The sequence below is a fragment of the Chelonus insularis genome, unplaced genomic scaffold (assembly GCF_013357705.1).
Source record: "Chelonus insularis isolate UGA/USDA-ARS -01 unplaced genomic scaffold, ASM1335770v1 contig_146_pilon, whole genome shotgun sequence".
Taxonomy (NCBI): Eukaryota; Metazoa; Arthropoda; class Insecta; order Hymenoptera; family Braconidae; genus Chelonus; species Chelonus insularis.
In genome coordinates this window covers 1,739,570-1,749,501 of record NW_023276387.1, presented here as the reverse complement: position 1 = coordinate 1,749,501, position 9,932 = coordinate 1,739,570, and the positions used below count along the sequence as shown (strand labels likewise).

Genomic DNA, 9,932 nt, shown 5'->3' with positions numbered 1-9,932 from the left:
CTCCCCAGTAAAATAATTGACATGAATACCCTAGAAATAAAAAAACTTTTTGTTCACAACTGGAACAAGGTATAAAAAGGTTGTCTAGTCCATTTACCAATCGCTGAGTCATATATGATAGAGTAAAGCAAAGGAAAAGTGTCATCTTTAATCGTAAATCAATAAATAAAACAAAAAAAAAAGAGCTCAGTTTTATTTCTCGGTTCTTTTATTTTGTTTTACTCAATTTAAATCAATCTTTAATGATTGTATATGTTAAAAAATTCAAGAAAAACTTACTGCAATTACTTTTATTCTGAGAAAGTCGTAAATAATAAACGTAAAGGAAGTGAAAATTTATCATGTTCTGGAACAAAAAGTGCTCCAATAAAAATAAAATGTAAAATGAATTTGCAAGGTTGAGTTTACAAAAGAAAAAAAGTAGAGTAGAAGGTAGAAGTGAATGAGTAATTTAATTTAAACCGAGTAATTTTACAAAAAATAAAATTAATTATTGATTGGTTGGCGATCTAATGATGCTCAGTTTGAGGAAATAATAATAGATAATTAGATTTTTTTTTTAATCGGATGAATAAATGATAATGATTCACATTTATTAATTATTCTGTTCAACTTCATCTTTATTTTATCAAGAAGAAATCACGAGGACTATGAAATAAACAGCCTAGGGTCTTTTGATTTTTCACTAGAATAAGAATTAGTCAAAATTTGAAATTCAAGCTCATTGATCAACATAATATCATTCTTGATGTCAAAAAGAGCTTGCAGTTATTTTTATCCTTTTTTTTTTTTGTGAATAAAATTCAAATGGACGAATGGAATTCTTTATTGAATGAATGTCAAGATTTTAAGAAAAATAATATTTTTTTGTCTATCTACATTCGTTTGAAAAATTATTAGAGCAAAGAATTCAAACTTGAGTAAATAACAAAGAACTTTTCTTGAGAGTTTTTTTTTTACGAATAAAACTATGATTTTTTATAATTTTTTGTTCCTTTTTTTTTATTAGAGATCAAAAGCTCGGAGAAAATATAACAAATTACTTCTCATCTACCTTTTTTTTTTCTTTGAAATTCCTTGAGAAGAATGAAAAAAGCTTGCAAGCACAATCGAACTCTTATTTCATTTACGTTGTTTTTAGTTTTAAAATGAACTTAAGATAAAAAATAATTTTCATAATTTTTCAAAATCAACATTTCGTTAATAGTTTGTAGAAAATCTCGCAAACTGAGCTTTCGATTTTACTATTTAAATTCACCAACAAATAATAGTCTTAAAAGATTTATCAATAACTTTCAAACAACTTATATTTCTGTGATAACACATAAAAGCTTGCAAGCTCAATTGAGCTTTAATTTTGATCATTTAAATTCTCAAACAAATAAAAGTTTTAAAAAATTTATAAATAATTTTTTCAACATGAAATAAAAATTCTACCGTATTAAAGAAAAGCTTGCAAGCTCGAAAGAATCCTAATTTACGTTGAAAATTGTCTTAAATATATTCGAAAAAAAAATCACAAGAATCTGAGAAATTAAAATACAACATGGAAGAAAGCCTCAGGAGGAATGAATTAATGATTTCTTTCCCCATTTCCTGAATTCATTTTATTAATTGCTCCAACGATAATAAAATTTTCAAAGGCAAATGGGCTCAGGAAGTTACAAGATAGTTGACTTATAGAGGGGTGGTTAGTAAGAAAAAAAAAGAGGGGAATAAGATTAAGATCTCACTGAATTTTATATCTTTTATGTATCACAGTTTCCCAACCCCCTATTTCTTCATTCTTCACTTAATATTAAAAAAAATCCCATTAATAGTATTATTGGCATCATCATAACGATTATTATCGCCATTTTTATTACATTTATTACCCTATATGTTTTCATTTTTATTTTTATCGTCATCTATTTTTATTGATTTAATTATTTTTATGTTATGTATTTCGACTATTTTGCTAAAGTGAATTGTGACAAGAGTCTGAGTCAATACAACGAATGACATTTAACAAAGCTTCAGATTCTATATAATTCTTCACTATAGTTAAGTCTATTACTATTTCTACCGAAATCCTATCTTACCAAAGCTCTCCCCAGCGCACCGTAGACACTCGACAGAAAGAGCACTCGAACTTAAATCAACTTGACTTAATTCTCTCCATCTATTTTTAACCACAATTGTTATTAGAAACGACACTAAGTGCTTCCGTCATATTTTATTCAACAAAAAAAATACAAATCGAGTCAATTTAGAGCTTTTTTGCAGGAACAAATTTTGAATTATTTAAAAGTTAGGTTAGAGATTCTTTTCTCAATGAAAATCTAAAAGCTGATCAACATTGATTTTAAATATTTTTTTAATATTATTAAAAAAAAAACTTTAATTAAAAATTATTTATTAATTAAATGAGTATTATTAAATGCCTGCATTTAAATAAATAAATAAATTGTCATGCTGAAAGCTGATTTATAAAATTTTGGATGCGTTCAGAATTATCTTCTTTTAGATAACAGGTTTCATGATTAAAACTGTTTTCATCTTACTTCACAATATTATCAACTGAAAAGATATTATTCATTTTAAAAGATAAAATTAAAAACTTTAGGAATAATCTAAAGTATAGCTGAAGTAAATAGCTGTCATCTTTATGACTATTCTGATTATCTAAATAGCTAGTGAAATTATCTAGATAGCTGGCATAACTATCTTAATCGCATGAGTAAGCATAATAGCAAATATTAAGGATGTTAAAGCTTAAATAGTTAATCTAAAAAGTTCAGTATTGCTCCTACGTCTGTAAATTTTTTTAATGTAACGACTTAAAAAAATAAAGATCGAATAATAAATCTTTTACGTTAGATAAAATTTATTATTCGAACTCTAGCATTTCAAAACTCTTGTTAAATTCTTCCAAGCTACTTACTGTCTGATACTATTGAGCTTTTATTGTAAATAGCAAAATTTTTTTCGAGCTTTTTTTTTTTATCAAGAAAATGTAATTTAATGAAATATAATTTTTCAATAAATTTATTTTTGACTGGAAACTGTAGAGAAAAATTGGTTTTAATGTGATGTAGGTAGATAAACATTATTCAAAAACATGAAAAGCTTTTTTCCATTGAAAAAATGATATGAAATTTTTTTATCGTCATATTGGTAAGATTAAGAGAGAAAGTACAGCTATTTTCCAAATTTCTCGGGTCAAAGGACTAATTCGTTGAATTCCAAGAGTGTTTTGTCGAAGGATCTTAAGCTTAAACGCCTTTAGGCTCCTGAGCTTCCATTGAGCTTTTACGAGGTGAGGCTTACGACACGCAAAGAATGTGGCCATTGATGATATACTTCTTGCTAAACTATTTACCGAAAATCATAAAATATATTTGAAGAATTTTATCCATTTTAGTAAGCTGTAAAAAAGCTTTCTTTTTAGGAAGAAAACCGCACACAACCAACTACAAAAAAGCTTTAAATTTTTCTTTGCTTCAGAAAAGTTCTAAATTCATAATTATTTCTTTTAATTAAATTTATTAAAACCAAGTGAATTTTTTGCAGAGCTTTAAAGCTCTACAAAAGCTCATCGTGTTTCTTAAATTAGATAATCATAGGTAAATATGTTCACTGATGGTAATAATAAATGTTAATTACTTGAATTAAAAAAAAAATGATAAAATCAAGACACAAGAGCTTTTAATAGAAATGCTTTAAAAAATTATTTTCCCTCTACATAAAATTAAATAGAATATTTAATCTGATGATATTAGCAGATCATAAAATAGAATTATTTTTATTTGAATAAATTACACATGAGATTGGAAAATATTTCGAATTGTTTATATTTATAATTCAAAATAAACAATATTATTTTTGGAATGAATTTAAATAAAATAAGCGAGCTTTTTGAACATTATATGTTGTGTATTTTCTGTATAACTATTTTAATATAAATTGACGATAAAACATTTTCACTCCAATATTTTCGTAATAATATAGATGAATGAATACTGAGTGATATCAACAGGTGTGTGTAAAAAAGTTAAAGTTAAAAATCCTGAAAGCCCATCGAATTGATGTTCACTAAACCGTATTAACATTTTTTTTTACCTCTTTACTTGCACGAGCTTCCACTCAGGCAAAACTCACGATAAAATGCTTTCGTTACAGCATTTTTTTCTCGCGAAATTATATTTAAGATCGCGATAGAAATAAAGTGGAAAAACATAGAGATAAAAATTATAGGAAAAAAAGCTCTATATGAATATATATTTTTCCTCGTTGTGTTTTCCTTGCGAAAAGTGATGCTTTTTTTATTCCAATATTTGCAAAGTGATGACGTGTTCGTGACAAGGAATTTCTTTCTGAAAAAACAGACAAAAAATAAACAAGTCACTTGGCCCATCAATTTTTCTGTTGCTTTCAGTAAGAAATTGAATTTCTTCCATTCTTTTCTTTTCTTTTGTCCACTCTGAAGTAGGCAAAGAAAATTCCTTATAAATAAATACAGTAACTAATTTTTTATATCTTGATCTACAAAAAAATTTCATCTTTTTTTTCTCTCAATCCAGTAAATTTCTTACAACTATTCTTTATTTATTAATAAAAAAATTTTTTTTTAACAAGCTTTAGTTTTACAATTGACTCATTCATACATCAATACATGATCCTGTAAGACAGCTCCTTTAAGAACGTCTTCCATTGAGTCCTTTCTCCCGAGATCTTTATATATAAAAGTTGACAGGCAGTCATAGGGACTGATGATAGAAGTGAAAACTTAAAACTATAAAATAACAATGATTTGTTTGAATTTTTAAATTAATTTTAATTTTTCTCTGATTAATTTATGTTTACTTATTGAAAAACAATAAGAAAAAAAAAAGATGTCAACAACACGTGGTGTTCCCAAGCGGTCACCCATCCAAGTACTAACCACGCTCAATGCTGCTTGACTTCAGTGATCAGACGAGAACTGGTATTTTCAGCATGATATGGTCGTTGACGATAACATTAGAAAAAAAATTTAACGCACTCATAGAGATTGCTGATAGAAATGGAAACTTAAAACTATCAATTAACAAATGATTTGTTTGAATTTTTAAATTAATTGTAATACCAAATATCAAAAATTCATTACTTGTAAATAAAATTTATAGATATAGAAGCAGACACCGGATGCAAAAGAATTTATATAATTATCCAATACGTTAATTAACAAATAATTTAAACAACAAAGTTTTCTCATAGCTCATTAGCTCTAAAACTGAACAACAATAATTAGTTAGCGGAATAATGAGGATATTTAGAAGTTGAAATAAGCAATTATTTGTTCCAACAAATGTCAATTAACGAAAGAAAATATGACATTTATAACTTAATGGTTAACTTTCTCGATTTCCTTGCTGCAGTCGAGTGTTTGATTACCAAGTCATGCTGACAAATTCTATTAAACGAGACTTGACGATAAGTAATTTAAGTTTGTTCATACCATGCATTCGGTATCAATAAGCATCATTACACTAAATAGAGGGTGAATCACCCTATTTATTTGTCCACATAAACTTCACTTGCAGCCTTATTATTATCCCTTTAAAAATGTATTCGAATATTTATCATCCCACTAATTTACTTCATTATTTATTCATAAAATATAAATAATAATTTTTTTGATGTGAAGGCATAGTAATAGGGAATTTTTTCTCTTTCAACTCTAGTGTGAAAGTGCTTAAGTGGTGGTAATTACCGCCACATTTGTAGTTAATTGCAAATAGAAAGAATATAATAAGTGCTGGGAGAATTATTGATACTCATATTTTGATGATAGGGATTTTTTTCATTGCTAGAATTGGAAATGAAGACTAATTAATAATTTGAGGTTTTATTTATTTAAAAAAAAAAATGTATAAATTAAAAAATTTACTTTCTATTGAATATTTAATGTCAGTACAAGTATTTTTAGGTGAACTTCCGTGACTAGAAGGTCCGGTTTTAATTCCTGGTCTAAAAAAAAAAAACTAGTTACTTAAAAATTTTTGGCTAGTAAATTTTATTCTAAATTGACTAATAAAAATCCCTATACAATTTTTTCCTTGTAGTAATTTTAGCACAAATAATCAAGAAGCTTTTCAACCATCGAAAAATCGACAATGCATTTTGGAGTCTGCTTTAAAAATGTGGCTTTTTAAAATAAAAGTTTCTTTAAGTGCATAGTAATTTTTTGTGGCCAATAATCTCCAAGGAAAAAAAAAACCCTATCATTTGCAAGACCTTGCAAATCATATTCCGGCATAAAAGTATCGCTTTCACAAGTTAGACATTTTTTTTTTAGTTTATTTGATGAATTTCTAAATACTAAATTGTAATTTACATTTAATTAGAAAAAGAAAAAAAAAAAAATAAAATGGCTTGATAATGGACATTTTGAATATTAGGTAGGTTTAATTTGATTGATAAGACTTTTTCATGTCAACAAACACAGCTTGTTGTAGAGTTTAAATAAAAAAGCTTTATGACACTTAACTTACATTCATTCTATTTATTCATTAATTATCATTATTTTAATTAATTATAATATTCCATCAAATTTATTTATTCATTTTCTCATCACAAGTGACTCAACAGACATCATCCAATTAATGGGTCAATGATATTACATTCAATTTTATTAAAATATTATCAGATTTACATTTTTTTTTTAACAATAATTATAAAAAGTTGAGAAATAAGTAGAGTACAATAAAAAAATAGTTAATTAATAAAATTGCAAACTAAGTCACACCTAAGTTTATATTTTATATAATTATCTTTGTTAATTAATTAAAATATTTAATTTATTAATGATTATTATTAAATTCCTCTTTCTATGAAATTTACTTTTAATATTATTGCCCATCGATAACAGTCAAAAGAACCACACGATAGTGAAAAGACTTCTAAATAATTCATTCGAAATACGAGACATTTATCTTGCCTATCAAAGTTTGTAAAATTCAATCGTGAAATTAATATCAAATGAATGATTGGTCTTATTAATCAATATCAATTCTTGTTATAAAGTTTTATTAAATAAAATTCAGTGAATTACATTTACTTTTTTTTTTTTCATTTTTATTAAACTCTTGTTAAAAAACTTTCTTCCATTACAACTTTATGTTTGATAAAAAAATTTCATGCTCATTAGAAATTTTTTATAGACTTTCTCTTCAATAAATACAGTAATAATAAAAATAATAATTCAAATTTCCGTTGATAATTGGTTTTATTGAAAGTAATTAATTGAAATTAGATTTACACTTAATTCGATCCAATAATTTTAACATCAATTTATTCTCATGTAAGTTAGGTAACATTTTCAGCCTCTAAAGAGTATTATGTAACAACAATTTTATTTTACAATTATTTACATTTGTAAAAACGAAGAAAAAAATGTTTTATTTAATTATTTTACTGTAAAGAGTAAAAATTTTTTTTTTTTACAAATTTTACAGTGAATTATTATTATTATTATTATTATTATTATTATTATTATTATTATTATTATTATTATTATTATTATTATTATTATTATTATTATTATTATTATTATTATTATTATTATTATTATTACTTTAGGTACGATTGAGTGAAGTAAAAATAAAAACTGTCAGTCAAAAAATTAATTTGAATATCTTAAATCAGTAAATCTCTAGTATAATGATAAATAATAACCCTAGGTTAATTATTCTAAAACCAACATTTGTGTCTTCTTAGAGGCAATGTGTATGGACAATCAATCGTCCTAAATACAGACAATTGTTTTTGGGTCTAAGAATTTTTACTGGGTCACCAAGTAAATTTTGCATAATTATCTACCAACTGAAACGAGCTTGATATGTTGAGTAAAAACATTTCAAATTTAACCATGACTTGATTCATTATTAAGTACAGTACTGGATTAATAAATCAGCTGAATACTCTAGAAAAATTTTGATTGAATTATTTTAAAAATATTTTTATTCAATTTTAAAATTTAATTTTTTAAGTAATTAGTTTTTTTTTATTTACTCACTAAACTTCTTAGAATTATTATTAAAAATTAACGTAGGATCTTTAAAAAAATTTGTGTCTTCTTAAAGGCAATGTGTATGTGTATACACATTCAAATTGTAATATTTTATCTTTATTTTTGTATAATTTAAAATTTTTATTCATAATAAAATTTTTACAAGAAAAAGTTGTAATGTAGCCCTGTAAAAATTCACTCGGTAACCCATTAAAATTTTTAAGGTCAGACAATTATTTTTGGGTCTAAGAATTTTTATTGCACGGAAAGAATTTTTTCACTAAATGTAAGTGCAAAAAGTGACAAGCCAACGTTTCGAAATTCATAAATAAAAATATTTCTGTTCAACAGTAAAATTTTGGGTTACCTTAAGTAATTCTTTTACTAAGACACCTTTCAAGTCTCAAGTTTACTTACAAGAACTCCAAATTTACTATGTTTTCTCCATGCACCAGTAGATGATGGATTAGTATAAAACATGAATATAGGTTTGATGATACCAATCAATAAATTGTCGTGACAATAATTTGGTTGATTATTAAAAATACATTGATTGATTTTTTATAAATGGTTAAATAAACGTGTTTATCACGAGATATCGAGTTGATTGATATTAGTGGAATTTATTGGAATTTCATCTGAGAGGATGCAATCACGTGTATCAGTAGGTGGGTGTTAATCATGCAATGAGTTAGTGAAATAACTGATAATTGATTTCATTCTATCTACATGTATCTCAATAAATCGCTCATAAAGCTATTCCGTCAGTTATGCGTGACAATATGTCCTATTAACGTGACATAATTAAACGATATCAATGTCGTAGTTTTATTTTATTTGTAAATCAACTAAATATTCAGTTTTTTCATAAAATTCTAAAAATTATTTAATTGTATTTTTTGAAACAAAAGATCTATTTAACAGTGTTGAATTAATTCATTAGTTGATAACTAATTAATTCGTTATTTTAAAATATTAATTATTATCTTCACATTACCATTTAATTAGTGCAAAAAAATTATCAAAATTCATGACGTCAAGGTATTGTTATTCGATTTTTTAAATAACTTGTTTGATTTGAAGAAAACCATCGAATTTTTCTAGAAAAAATAAAATTCTAAAAAATTTTCTTGAATAAAAAATGAATTACCATTAGCTAGGAATAATTGGATAAGAAATAAATTTCCCTAGATAATACTTAAATTCTCTAGAAGAAAGATCAAAATCCCTTGACAAAAAAACTTACTCAAATTAACTCAAAAATTTTTAACTGACAATAATTCTAAATGAAAAACGATGCGTAGTTTTTAAAGATATTGTCATGAAGTTCAATACCAATCAGCTGACTTTTTACGTCATATTTATATATATATATTTAATGTCACATTCGTAGGTAAATCCAACACGTGTAACCCTTATGTTGCAGTAAAGTTGCTTCTATAAGTCAGGGAATAAGACAAAGAAAGTCGAGTATTTTCCACTTTTTTGTTTTCAGTACAGAATAAAAGGGACTTGAAGTTACGAGTATGAATAGTTTGTTAGCAAGCTGGACTCCTCAAATGCGTCATAACTTTTCTTGCCATGACACAACCCAACTCATTGTTCCTTTGAAACTGTCTCTTTCTCTCTCTCACACACACACACACACACGATCATTTGCCCTCTCAGTCTCGAGCTCGTTTAACTTTTATTCTCCGGCATCACGCCAACTTTCTACGCTCGTTGTTAACATGCTGATGGTGATCATCATATCCGTGCTAAAACACATCACAATACCCTGCTAACAACGTAGGTTACATGTAACTAGTGTTGTATTTAATTTTATTGCCGATAAATACCTCGAGTCTGACTAAAGCTTGATTCATACTACTTGCTTGATACTTTCAATTCAAATGCGTAA

The 9,932-nt window shown here is 25.8% G+C and overlaps 1 non-coding gene across 1 annotated transcript; it reads right to left on the bottom strand.

Moving 5' to 3' along the window:
• Nucleotides 1-4,875: 4,875 nt before the first annotated feature.
• On the bottom strand, nucleotides 4,876-4,994 carry LOC118063777 (5S ribosomal RNA). The gene has a single exon (XR_004689967.1). It is a non-coding gene; the product is annotated as a 5S ribosomal RNA (ribosomal RNA).
• Between the last annotated feature and the right edge of the window lie 4,938 nt (nucleotides 4,995-9,932).